Consider the following 12,417-nt stretch of genomic DNA (forward strand, 5'->3'; position numbering starts at 1 on the left):
ACTGGTTGAGGCAGGTAAATTTTGAATGCCACCCCCACCGTCGCCTTCGAGACCTTCTGCTGTACCAGCCTTCACCCAAGTGGCTGCAAGAACCTCCTGCAATGACTCACCACATTGTGAAGTATATTGTGTTTTGTAACGATATTTGCTAATTTGCTTCTATCTGCAGGCGGCGGTCCCTTGGGTGAGGACGCAGGAACCATTGAATCCAGTTGTCCTGTTCATTCTTGAAAGGATGGCATGTAGCTGGTGAAGATGCATCATCAAAGCCGTCGTATTGTCCTTGTTTTCAAGCTCAAGGTTTTATGTATGATGTTTTCAATTGTTGCGAATTAAATATCGAGAAATTTCTTTACTGTCTTGGTATATTGCACTCCTTGTATCGCTTAACTAGTGGCTTAAAGTAATTGCTTAGGCACAGCAAAGAGTTCACAAGCTCCTGGGGGCGGGGGGATAAAAGGATAAGGAGTCTTTTGCTGTCGATAGAGACTGCTGTTTCACGAAAAATGAGCGAAAATCGTAAAAAAAAATGGCACAGCAAAAAGACTCTACATAGTGTTCCCAGTGGTGTGAGGATACTTAAACTATTGTTGTGTAGTCCGGTTTCTAATTAAGGACTAGGACCAAAATGTCAATGAGAAAGTTCTATAGCTGGTGATACAACAAGAAACCCGTTGATTGCAACTTTGCCTCTAACGGATCCTTTTTTAACCCGGCTCTAAAGATTAACTTTCGAAAAATAAAATAAATACGCAGGACCTGTCACAGCGCCCAAGAGCGTTCTGTTATCGAATGAAAAGTCAGTTCTCATTGACATTTTGATATTTTGGCTTGACATTGACTCCTGCAGCAGCCACGGACGTGCCTCGTATGCTTGTGTTCTCAATAGCTTGCAGCGCAGGTTTTGAGTCGGTGAACACTGTAAATTCTCGAGGGCTAAAATCAAGTGCTGCAGAAAGAATAGAACGGCATATAGTTGTCCAGCTGTTCATGAGGTTGGATGCGAAAAGCATCATCTTTGCACTACGTCCTCCGATGGCATGTGTTTATTGTCAACTTCACTGGACCTTCATATGACTGTGGCGTTCAAAGGAATGAATGTTGTTGAATGTTGAAAAATGTTGCAAAGGAGTCTGAAGTGGGCAGGTTGATATCCTCCGCGCCGCCCTTGGCCTGGCTTCTTGACAGGGAGGTGAATGCCGCCGAAAATTTCCGCGTCTGGTAACGCCGGTTTCCGCATCTTTTTTCTCTTTCATTTATTATCCTTTGTGGTAGGAGTATATTTTTTTAGTAGTGTGGGGTAAGTCATGCGCTTTGTGTTTCGAGCTCCCACGAAATTAAATTTATTGACAATAAAATTTGATAAAATAACTTGCGGTAGGTCGCTAAAGTTCCCTGCAGATAAAAGTCTTTTGAGCATATTTTTTTCGTAGCCTGGGCATTCTTAAATATTTTGGCTTGAAAAAGGACAAGAGGACTCTCATGTGTTTTGCATTCGGTGAGGAAAGCTGAAAGTGCTTATACCTAGCTCAAATAATTCGCAGACATCCTCTTGATGATTATTATTATTATTTTGTAGGTGGAACTGGAGAGACAAGGGCATTCTTAAACATTTTGGCTTGAAAAAGGACAAGAGGACTCTCATGTGTTTTCCATTCGGTGAGGAAAGCTGAAAGTGCTTATAATTAACTCAAATAATTCGCAGACATCCTCTTGATGATTATTATTATTATTTTGTAGGTGGAACTGGAGAGACAAGGGCATTCTTAAACAATTTTGCTTGAAAAAGGACAAGAGGACTCTCATGTGTTTTCCATTCGGTGAGGAAAGCTGAAAGTGCTTATAATTAACTCAAATAATTCGCAGACATCCTCTTGATTATTATTATTATTATTTTGTAGGTGGAACTGGAGAGACAAGGGCATTCTTAAACATTTTGGCTTGAAAAAGGACAAGAGGACTCTCATGTGTTTTCCATTCGGTGAGGAAAGCTGAAAGTGCTTATAATTAACTCAAATAATTCGCAGACATCCTCTTGATGATTATTATTATTATTTTGTAGGTGGAACTGGAGAGACAAGGGCATTCTTAAACAATTTTGCTTGAAAAAGGACAAGAGGACTCTCATGTGTTTTCCATTCGGTGAGGAAAGCTGAAAGTGCTTATAATTAACTCAAATAATTCGCAGACATCCTCTTGATGATTATTATTATTATTTTGTAGGTGGAACTGGAGAGACAGGGGCATTCTTAAACATTTTGGCTTGAAAAAGGACAAGAGGACTCATGTGTTTTCCATTCGGTGAGGAAAGCTGAAAGTGCTTATAATTAACTCAAATAATTCGCAGACATCCTCTTGATTATTATTATTATTATTTTGTAGGTGGAACTGGAGAGACAAGGGCATTCTTAAACATTTTGGCTTGAAAAAGGACAAGAGGACTCATGTGTTTTCCATTCAGTGAGGAAAGCTGAAAGTGCTTATAATTAACTCAAATAATTCGCAGACATCCTCTTGATGATTATTATTATTATTTTGTAGGTGGAACTGGAGAGACAAGGGCATTCTTAAACATTTTGGCTTGAAAAAGGACAAGAGGACTCTCATGTGTTCTCCATTCGGTGAGGAAAGCTGAAAGTGCTTATAATTAACTCAAATAATTCGCAGACATCCTCTTGATTATTATTATTATTATTTTGTAGGTGGAACTGGAGAGACAAGGGCATTCTTAAACAATTTTGCTTGAAAAAGGACAAGAGGACTCTCATGTGTTTTCCATTCGGTGAGGAAAGCTGAAAGTGCTTATAATTAACTCAAATAATTCGCAGACATCCTCTTGATGATTATTATTATTATTTTGTAGGTGGAACTGGAGAGACAGGGGCATTCTTAAACATTTTGGCTTGAAAAAGGACAAGAGGACTCATGTGTTTTCCATTCGGTGAGGAAAGCTGAAAGTGCTTATAATTAACTCAAATAATTCGCAGACATCCTCTTGATTATTATTATTATTATTTTGTAGGTGGAACTGGAGAGACAAGGGCATTCTTAAACATTTTGGCTTGAAAAAGGACAAGAGGACTCATGTGTTTTCCATTCAGTGAGGAAAGCTGAAAGTGCTTATAATTAACTCAAATAATTCGCAGACATCCTCTTGATGATTATTATTATTATTTTGTAGGTGGAACTGGAGAGACAAGGGCATTCTTAAACATTTTGGCTTGAAAAAGGACAAGAGGACTCTCATGTGTTCTCCATTCGGTGAGGAAAGCTGAAAGTGTGCATACGTTCTCTTCGTCGTGTAAGCTCCTTTGGTCAAAATTTGAATATATTTTTTTCTGATTAAGTCTTGAGCCACGATTAAAGAGCAGCTTGCACTGTGCTACATTCTAGCACGATTTGAGCACTTTTATTTTTTCGCTAAAAATGGCACAAGAGCTCAGGCTAGCCTCCTGTGGTTTTTAGGGTCAAAATTTGTCAAATATGTATTTGTTTCTGCACATGTTATGCGCTAGAATTAAAGCGTACCTCCTAATTTTGCGCTAATAAATAAGCAGATCTTCTCGAGTATCTATGAGGTTGTCATAGGTACATAACACAATTTTGAGCACTTTGTTTTTTCGTTAAATTAGCAAAGACATGGATATTTAAAGAACCTTCATATATTGGCCATGGAAAATGCCAAGAGACCCACGTTTTTCTCAATTTTCTGCCAAAAATAAAAGTGCTCGTGTTGACCTCAAATTAAGCACACCAACTCTATAAATGATCCTCTCTTTAATTTGCAGGTGGAAAGGGACAGGTGGAAGAACCTTCGAAGTTTGGCCGGTGAAATTGCCTTCCCATTTTCTCCACTTTTAGCCAAGGAATAAAAGCGCACATAACCAGCTGAAATCATGTCCACATGTTTGCTATTAGATAATGACTACTTTGTAGCAGATATTGATCACAAATTAGGACGCTTTGTGGAACGTTTGGCCGCCAGCAACGGCGACTGCTGACGGGACGTCGTCTTCGTTCTCCCCGACGAGGGATATGCTTATCATGTGTCTTTCCAAGAGTTGAATAAAAACCGAGCAAGCTCTTGTGATTGTCTTCGTTCAAATAGCACTCTATATTTGGTACCACGAGCAATGAGCCGTAGAAGACAAGGCCCGCAAGGTATGTAAGGTAGTCCGTTATTTTATCTTCATTTTGTTTTAACCTTCGAGCTAGTTTCGATGATAAGCAGGTCTCAATTTAGTGACAGGAACGCGGGGTAGACGACCCTGGAGGACTAGAGCCAAACTAGCGAGCTAAAGATGGACTCTTCCTCGTTGGAGGCAAAGAACCCTTCCCCCACCCCACCCGGCGCAGTCCATCAATGTTGTAAAAAAAGTGACCATTTTCTGAAAAGCAAGAAAAATTTCGCAAAATGGTGGTAGCCCCCTAGCGGAGACGTCCGGAACTAATTCAAGGCCACGTTAGAGGTCAAACAAGGTCATTCAGGGTCAAACAAGGTCAATCAAGGTCAAACAAGGTCAATCGAGGTTTTTCAGTTTTCAAAATTTTTTGCCATTTTTCAATGTTTGAAAAGGTCGTTTTAGAGGTCGAATAGAGGTCAAGTAGAGGTCTTTCAAGGTCAATCAAGGTGACCGAGTTGGAGTGGACTCGTCCGGGGAGGTAAAGGACACCCCCGGAAGAGTCCATTAATGAACTCGTCCGGAGGGAGGGCCTTTACCCCCCTATTTTGGAAGAGTCCATTAATGAACTCGCCCGGAGGGAGGTCCTTTACCTCCCTCTCGGAAGAGTCCATTTTTTGCCCGCGAATTTTGAATTCCGCCTTGGTTTCGCGGCAGTTCCATTGAGCCGAAATTTCCGTTCGGCTATTTAACAAAAATGTAGCTTACTAATTGGCGTTTTATTTACTTCTGAAACTGTGAAGTGCGGTAAACTACTTTTGCGGGAGATCCGTACATACCTTGAGGACGCCGTGTTGTAGGTAGCCCACAATACTACATAAAGACACAAATTTGCAAAAATATTTTATTAAAGGTTCAGTAGGCACTTGAAAGGAATCAAGCATCATCATCAGAGACATAATCACCAAGAAATAATCAGCTGGCGATCGGTATGCCATGAGGACCTAACTCCTCGTAAAATGAATTCGATCTTCTGGACAATATTTGTGCTTCAACTGAGCTCATTGTTATTGTGATTTTTTTTTGCGAAAACGAAGAAGCTCTGGCATTCTTTCAGGGCAAAATTCGGCATGAGCGCAGTCTGCACAGGCCCACCTGCAAAATAATCAACATCACCTAGAGAATATTTGCGCATGGTGTGAGCTAGTAAAAACATTTTTATTTTTCCAGGGAAAATAAAACCGAACAAGTTGTGTCTCTCAGGACGAAATTCAATACTTTTGCTCCAGGTTCACAACACAATCACTTCGCATAATTTCAACTAGTAATGAGCACTTATTTTTTTCTCTCCCCCTCTGAAAACGGGAGCAAATACAAGACTTACGCCTTTAGTGAACAATAGCGACAACTTTATTTTAATGATTGTGTTTTTCGACATGTTTCCTTATTTGAACCTTCTAAATAATATCATCATTAGAACACCAATAAATAATTGAGCATTTGAGCAAGGTATCTATAAGAAGCACTTCCTCACTAAGTGGAAATGATGAAATGAGAGAATCCTCTTGCCATTTTCCAAGTCCGAAAGTGGCAGGTGCTCCCGTCTTCCCAGATCTACCTGGCAAATAAAAATAAAAAGCAAATAAAAATCATCATCATGAGAACATCCGCGAATCATATTTGATCCAGATCACTGCACTTTTCACTTTGCTCACAGCATAGACCATATAACAGATTCACCCTTTCGATTTTTGAGCGAAAATGTGGTGCAAGGCGTCCTCGCCTTCCCACTGCTACACGGCAAAAGACATTCGAATTTTGACGCTAAAAAAAGAATGAAAAATACGAAGAGGTACGGCCTACGTTCTTTGCCATTTTTACCAAAAAATGAAACTGCTCAAATGTGCCAGAATTCAAACTTTATCGGAAGCTGGAGGAAAAGGGAATCTCAACTCATGGAAAAGGCGGAAGATATTTAGTCGGTTACAAGAAGAGCACTTTCTGGAGCCCTTTGATCGTTTGGCAGTAACTCGAGAAAAAAGCAAGACCCATTGACATCTTCAGAGGCCACATTTGGAAAGTTCTCATACTCGTCCCTTTTACTCTACAGAATAAAAAAGATAATTTGGAAAGTATGCGTGCTTGAATTGAGCTCAGTAGGAGCACTTTTACCTTTTGGCGGCAACTGGAGAAAACAGAGCAAGGCAAAATCCTTGGCATCTTCAGAGAGCACGTTTGGGAAGTCCTTCTACTTGTCCCTTTACCCCTGCAGATCAAAGAGGATCATGTAGAGTGTGTGTGTGCTTGAATGGAGCTCACTAGGAGCACTTTTACCTTTTGGCAGTACCTGGAGAAAAAAGCACTACTTGGCATCTTCAGAGACCACGTTTGGGAAGTTCTTCTACTTGTCCCTTTACCCCTGCAGATCAAAGAGGATCATGTAGAGAGTGTGTGTGCTTGAATGGAGCTCACTAGGAGCACTTTTACCTTTTGGCAGTACCTGGAGAAAAAAGCAATACTTGGCATCTACAGAGGCAACGTTTGGAAAGTTCTACTTGTCCCTTTACCCCTGCAGATGAAAGAGGATCATGTAGAGACTGTGTGTGCTTGAATGGAGCTCACTAGGAGCACTTTTACCTTTGGGCAGTACCTGGAGAAAAAAGCAATACTTGGCATCTACAGAGGCAACGTTTGGAAAGTTCTACTTGTCCCTTTACCCCTGCAGATCAAAGAGGATCATGTAGAGAGTGTGTGTGCTTGAATGGAGCTCACTAGGAGCACTTTTACCTTTTGGCAGTACCTGGAGAAAAAAGCAATACTTGGCATCTTCAGAGGCCACGTTTGGAAAGTTCTACTTGTCCCTTTACCCCTGCAGATCAAAGAGGATCATGTAGAGAGTGTGTGTGCTTGAATGGAGCTCACTAGGAGCACTTTTACCTTTTGGCAGTACCTGGAGAAAAAAGCAATACTTGGCATCTTCAGAGGCCACGTTTGGAAAGTTCTACTTGTCCCTTTACCCCGGCAGATCAAAGAGGATCATGTAGAGAGTGTGTGTGCTTGAATGGAGCTCACTAGGAGCACTTTTACCGTTTGGCAGTACCTGGAGAAAAAAGCAATACTTGGCATCTTCAGAGGCCACGTTTGGAAAGTTCTACTTGTCCCTTTACCCCTGCAGATCAAAGAGGATCATGTGGAGAGTGTGTGTGCTTGAATGGAGCTCACTAGGAGCACTTTTACCTTTTGGCAGTACCTGGAGAAAAAAGCAATACTTGGCATCTACAGAGGCAACGTTTGGAAAGTTCTACTTGTCCCTTTACTCCTGCAGATGAAAGAGGATCATGTAGAGATTGTGTGTGCTTGAATGGAGCTCACTAGGAGCACTTTTACGTTTTGGCAGTACCTGGAGAAAAAAGCAATACTTGGCATCTTCAGAGGCCACGTTTGGAAAGTTCTACTTGTCCCTTTACCCCTACAGATGAAAGAGGATCATGTAGAGATTGTGTGTGCTCGAATGGAGCTCACTAGGAGCACTTTTACCTTTTGGCAGTACCTGGAGAAGAAAGCAATACTTGGCATCTACAGAGGCAACGTTTGGAAAGTTCTACTTGTCCCTTTACTCCTGCAGATGAAAGAGGATCATGTAGAGATTGTGCGTGCTTGAATGGAGCTCACTAGGAACACTTTTAGCTTTTGGCAGTACCTGGAGAAAAAAGCAATACTTGGCATCTTCAGAGGCCACGTTTGGAAAGTTCTACTTGTCCCTTTACTCCTGCAGATGAAAGAGGATCATGTAGAGATTGTGTGTGCTTGAATGGAGCTCACTAGGAACACTTTTACCTTTTGGCAGTACCTGGAGAAAAAAGCAATACTTGGCATCTACAGAGGCAACGTTTGGAAAGTTCTACTTGTCCCTTTACTCCTGCAGATGAAAGAGGATCACGTAGAGATTGTGTGTGCTTGAATGGAGCTCACTAGGAGCACTTTTACCTTTTGGCAGTACCTGGAGAAAAAAGCAATACTTGGCATCTACAGAGGCAACGTTTGGAAAGTTCTACTTGTCCCTTTACTCCTGCAGATGAAAGAGGATCATGTAGAGATTGTGTGTGCTTGAATGGAGCTCACTAGGAACACTTTTACCTTTTGGCAGTACCTGGAGAAAAACGCAATACTTGGCATCTTCAGAGGCCACGTTTGGAAAGTTCTACTTGTCCCTTTACCCCTGCAGATCAAAGAGGATCATGTAGAGAGTGTGTGTGCTTGAATGGAGCTCACTAGGAGCACTTTTACCTTTTGGCAGTACCCGGAGAAAAAAGCAATACTTGGCATCTACAGAGGCAACGTTTGGAAAGTTCTACTTGTCCCTTTACTCCTGCAGATGAAAGAGGATCATGTAGAGGTTGTGTGTGCTTGAATGGAGCTCACTAGGAGCACTTTTACCTTTTGGCAGTACCTGGAGAAAAAAGCAATACTTGGCATCTTCAGAGGCCACGTTTGGAAAGTTCTACTTGTCCCTTTACTCCTGCAGATGAAAGAGGATCATGTAGAGATTGTGTGTGCTTGAATGGAGCTCACTAGGAACACTTTTACCTTTTGGCAGTACCTGGAGAAAAAAGCAATACTTGGCATCTACAGAGGCAACGTTTGGAAAGTTCTACTTGTCCCTTTACTCCTGCAGATGAAAGAGGATCACGTAGAGATTGTGTGTGCTTGAATGGAGCTCACTAGGAACACTTTTACCTTTTGGCAGTACCTGGAGAAAAAAGCAATACTTGGCATCTACAGAGGCAACGTTTGGAAAGTTCTACTTGTCCCTTTACCCCTGCAGATGAAAGAGGATCATGTAGAGATTGTGCGTGCTCGAATGGAGCTCACTAGGAGCACTTTTACCTTTTGGCAGTACCTGGAGAAAAAGCAATACTTGGCATCTACAGAGGCAACGTTTGGAAAGTTCTACTTGTCCCTTTACTCCTGCAGATGAAAGAGGATCATGTAGAGATTGTGTGTGCTCGAATGGAGCTCACTAGGAACACTTTTACCTTTTGGCAGTACCTGGAGAAAAAAGCAATACTTGGCATCTACAGAGGCAACGTTTGGAAAGTTCTACTTGTCCCTTTACTCCTGCAGATGAAAGAGGATCATGTAGAGATTGTGTGTGCTTGAATGGAGCTCACTAGGAACACTTTTAGCTTTTGGCAGTACCTGGAGAAAAAAGCAATACTTGGCATCTTCAGAGGCCACGTTTGGAAAGTTCTACTTGTCCCTTTACTCCTGCAGATGAAAGAGGATCATGTAGAGATTGTGTGTGCTTGAATGGAGCTCACTAGGAACACTTTTACCTTTTGGCAGTACCTGGAGAAAAAAGCAATACTTGGCATCTACAGAGGCAACGTTTGGAAAGTTCTACTTGTCCCTTTACCCCTGCAGATGAAAGAGGATCATGTAGAGATTGTGTGTGCTCGAATGGAGCTCACTAGGAGCACTTTTACCTTTTGGCAGTACCTGGAGAAAAAAGCAATACTTGGAATCTACAGAGGCAACGTTTGGAAAGTTCTACTTGTCCCTTTACTCCTGCAGATGAAAGAGGATCATGTAGAGATTGTGTGTGCTTGAATGGAGCTCACTAGGAACACTTTTACCTTTTGGCAGTACCTGGAGAAAAAAGCAATACTTGGCATCTACAGAGGCAACGTTTGGAAAGATCTACTTGTCCCTTTACTCCTGCAAATGAAAGAGGATCATGTAGAGATTGTGTGTGCTTGAATGGAGCTCACTAGGAACACTTTTACCTTTTGGCAGTACCTGGAGAAAAAAGCAATACTTGGCATCTACAGAGGCAACGTTTGGAAGGTTCTACTTGTCCCTTTACCCCTGCAGATGAAAGAGGATCATGTAGAGATTGTGTGTGCTCGAATGGAGCTCACTAGGAGCACTTTTACCTTTTGGCAGTACCTGGAGAAAAAAGCAATACTTGGCATCTACAGAGGCAACGTTTGGAAAGTTCTACTTGTCCCTTTACTCCTGCAGATGAAAGAGGATCATGTAGAGTTTGTGTGTGCTTGAATGGAGCTCACTAGGAACACTTTTACCTTTTGGCAGTACATGGAGAAAAAAGCAGTACTTGGCATCTTCAGAGGCCACGTTTGGAAAGTTCTACTTGTCCCTTTCCCCCTGCAGGTTAAAAAGGATACTTTCGAAAGTATGTGTACTCGAATTGAGCTCAATAAGAGCAACATTACCTTTTGGCAGCAACTGGAGAAAACAGAGCAAAACAAACTCCTTGGCATCTTCAGAGGCCACATTTGGAAAGTTCTACTTGTCCCTTGACCCTACAGATTGAAGAGGATCATGTAGAGAGTATGTGTACTCGAATTGAGCTCAATAGGGGCACTTTTACCTGTTGGCAGCAAATGAAGAAAAAGCAAGACAAACTCCTTGGCACCTTCAGAGGCCACATTTGGAAAGTTCTTCTACTTGTCCCTTTCCCACTGCAGATCAAAGAGGATTATGTAGAGAGAGTGTGTGTGTTTGAATTGAGCTCAATAGGAGCACATTTATCTTTTGACAGTAACTTGAGAAAAAAAGCAAGAGGTACCCCTTGGCATCTTCAAGATGTGAAATATCGAAAATTATTGGATTAGTAGCCATAATCTCAGCAAAGACGTGATCACCAGATGCTCGAAATATCTTGTATCTTTTGGAGTATCTTGTTCCTCGTGCATGAGGGTAGGTAATAGCACTAATCACCAAATAACCAGCTTCATACTTTTCTTATATATATATACATATATTTAATCTGATGTATGGTTTTGGTTAAAGGTAACTCATCAGGTAACTTGAGTCATGTGTAATGTATTGAATGCACCTGATGCAACAGGGGGTGCATGTCTGTACCCGGACCACTGGGTTTTATGCATTATCAAAAGTTTGAACAACTAAATATTGCATACCGAATCGAAAAATATAACACTTACAAAATTGCGTGGTCTAGAACATTGTTTATATACGTGTGTCTTACACCACATGAACCACTTGTGCAACAGCAGATAGACGACAATGGCAATCCTAACAGGTGCGGAGGCCACCATCTTGTGAAAAGCGAACTTTAGCGTTGGATATTAGATCGGGTTAGGGAGCTAGTCTAGATTGCCCCAAGGATGTTAAGTCTGGTTAGGCTTCTCCTAGACCCTGGGGGCTCGAACCCCTTCCCCTCCTGCTCGGTCCTTGTGACCGTCAGACTGAAGTGTGGTTGCCTTTTCTGTAAACACGGCTGGTAGTCTTGAAGAAACTGTCCAGTTGTGTTTTTATGTGTGTCACACTACATTGGACGTTCATTCTTGTTGAATTCTCTTCGATTTTTGTATCGTTGTAGGTAGAAGTACTTCGTTTTTGTATTTATTTTCTTTCGTTAAAAAAAAATAGTCCGGCTACGGAACTACATCTGAGATAAGAAACCATTCGATTGAACGGCTTTCGATGAAAAGTCAATTTTTCGATGAAACTGTGTTCGATCAAATGTCCCTGATCCTATAGCGCATTGCAAAATGAAATATGGACCATGGTTACGAATGTGCGGCACAGCCAACAGTAGGCGACGATTACATTCGTACGACAACCCAGAGAGCATACATAACACACTGCGCGTATTACGTACAGACATCACATACATTACAATATACATGCCATGTACTGGTTGCACGGTATCGTATATCCAGCGTACTATTCACAACCGTGTTCTTACACGAGGTAGTTGCTTAAAACTGCTCCCCGTGCAGGGAAGGCAAACACTCTGAGGACGGTGCCTGTACATACATCAACAGTAGCCTGTACTCATGTCAGTGCATCGTAAGGGGATCCCTGTTACATGCCGTTGCGCGTTGGGGAGACACGTCGAAGTAAATAAACGCCTTCCACACTTTCAAAAGCACGTTGCGCTTCATCAAATAAGTCGCAAACCAGTGTTAGAAGAAGCCACTTACTACGTTAAGGTATGCAGTACCAGGAAAAGCTATCGCTGTCTTATCTGAGTCAAGCACGAGACCAAGGATAGGAAAAACAATGGTTTCGTCTAATGACCCGTTGGCTGTGTTCACACGCAATCCAGTCCATGCAGCCTCATATCTGATAGTGCTTCCTGTCTTCCCTTTTTGATAACAAACGCCGGTAGAAGACGCGTCTTACCTTTTGCATGTCACCGCGGAGGTGACGGCCATCACACCCGGTCTTCTGTTACTGTACTTCTGCGAACGTGTCACAGCAGGACAGTGCGTTCTACCAGGCCAGCAAGATATGATTGGTT

General features: G+C 42.0%; 3 long non-coding RNA genes across 6 annotated transcripts; 2 read left to right on the forward strand and 1 right to left on the reverse strand.

Moving 5' to 3' along the window:
- Positions 1 to 1,057: 1,057 nt before the first annotated feature.
- On the forward strand, positions 1,058 to 2,453 carry LOC135370284 (uncharacterized). Of its 3 annotated transcripts, XR_010415282.1 has the most exons (7): positions 1,058 to 1,498; positions 1,580 to 1,659; positions 1,741 to 1,820; positions 1,902 to 1,981; positions 2,063 to 2,142; positions 2,224 to 2,301; positions 2,383 to 2,453. It is a non-coding gene; the product is annotated as an uncharacterized LOC135370284 (long non-coding RNA). The 3 variants fall into 3 exon arrangements; XR_010415281.1 differs by lacking the exon at positions 2,224 to 2,301; XR_010415283.1 differs by lacking the exons at positions 2,063 to 2,142; positions 2,224 to 2,301 and having other exon boundaries at positions 2,383 to 2,438.
- Positions 2,454 to 2,548: 95 nt separating this feature from the next.
- On the forward strand, positions 2,549 to 3,258 carry LOC135370671 (uncharacterized). The gene is made up of 5 exons (XR_010415423.1): positions 2,549 to 2,621; positions 2,703 to 2,782; positions 2,864 to 2,941; positions 3,023 to 3,100; positions 3,182 to 3,258. It is a non-coding gene; the product is annotated as an uncharacterized LOC135370671 (long non-coding RNA).
- Positions 3,259 to 5,006: 1,748 nt separating this feature from the next.
- LOC135370285 (uncharacterized) lies at positions 5,007 to 12,216 on the reverse strand. Of its 2 annotated transcripts, XR_010415284.1 has the most exons (6): positions 12,098 to 12,216; positions 10,516 to 10,606; positions 6,456 to 6,540; positions 6,294 to 6,387; positions 5,656 to 5,739; positions 5,007 to 5,276 (listed from the first exon to the last, which is right to left on the reverse strand). It is a non-coding gene; the product is annotated as an uncharacterized LOC135370285 (long non-coding RNA). The 2 variants fall into 2 exon arrangements; XR_010415285.1 differs by lacking the exons at positions 10,516 to 10,606; positions 12,098 to 12,216 and adding an exon at positions 6,609 to 6,692.
- Positions 12,217 to 12,417: the final 201 nt, after the last annotated feature.

The sequence above is a fragment of the Ornithodoros turicata genome, chromosome 10, assembly GCF_037126465.1.
Source record: "Ornithodoros turicata isolate Travis chromosome 10, ASM3712646v1, whole genome shotgun sequence".
NCBI lineage: Eukaryota > Metazoa > Arthropoda > Arachnida > Ixodida > Argasidae > Ornithodoros > Ornithodoros turicata.